Source organism: Capsicum annuum, chromosome 8 (genome assembly GCF_002878395.1).
Source record: "Capsicum annuum cultivar UCD-10X-F1 chromosome 8, UCD10Xv1.1, whole genome shotgun sequence".
Classification (NCBI taxonomy): Eukaryota; Viridiplantae; Streptophyta; class Magnoliopsida; order Solanales; family Solanaceae; genus Capsicum; species Capsicum annuum.
In genome coordinates this window covers 1,355,754-1,356,246 of record NC_061118.1, presented here as the reverse complement: position 1 = coordinate 1,356,246, position 493 = coordinate 1,355,754, and positions in this window count along the sequence as shown.

The following is a 493-nucleotide window of genomic DNA, read 5'->3' as shown; positions in this document are numbered from 1 at the left end:
TGGTTTTCATTTTTCTTTTCCAATTATACACTTATATAATTTTTTTTAATCTTATTTTATCCTTATCAACAAAATACATGCTAAGACTACGCATTTGTTAACAAGATCGAAGATTGCAAGACTTCCTGTTAGCAATATAAAAATTCAAAGAGTGAGAAAAATGATCACAATTATTTAGTAGTGGTAGTTTTTAATGTCAATAAAAACTCAATTCGATAAAAATAAATAAATTAAAAATTGAAATGGAGGGAAACAGAGTGAATGCACAAAAAGCATATACATGGAAAGTGATTTTTGAACTCTAAGATACATACATGTATACCAATTGTTTTATTGATTGGGAAGTACTTCCCGATTGCATTAGTTTGCGTTCATCAAACCTTTGTGAATTTGGCGTCTTAAAAGGATCATCAGGTAGCTATGAGAAGCATCAAGAAAGAAAGGACAACTGATTACACTAGCACTGATATGGATAAAAGAGTTGATATCTCAA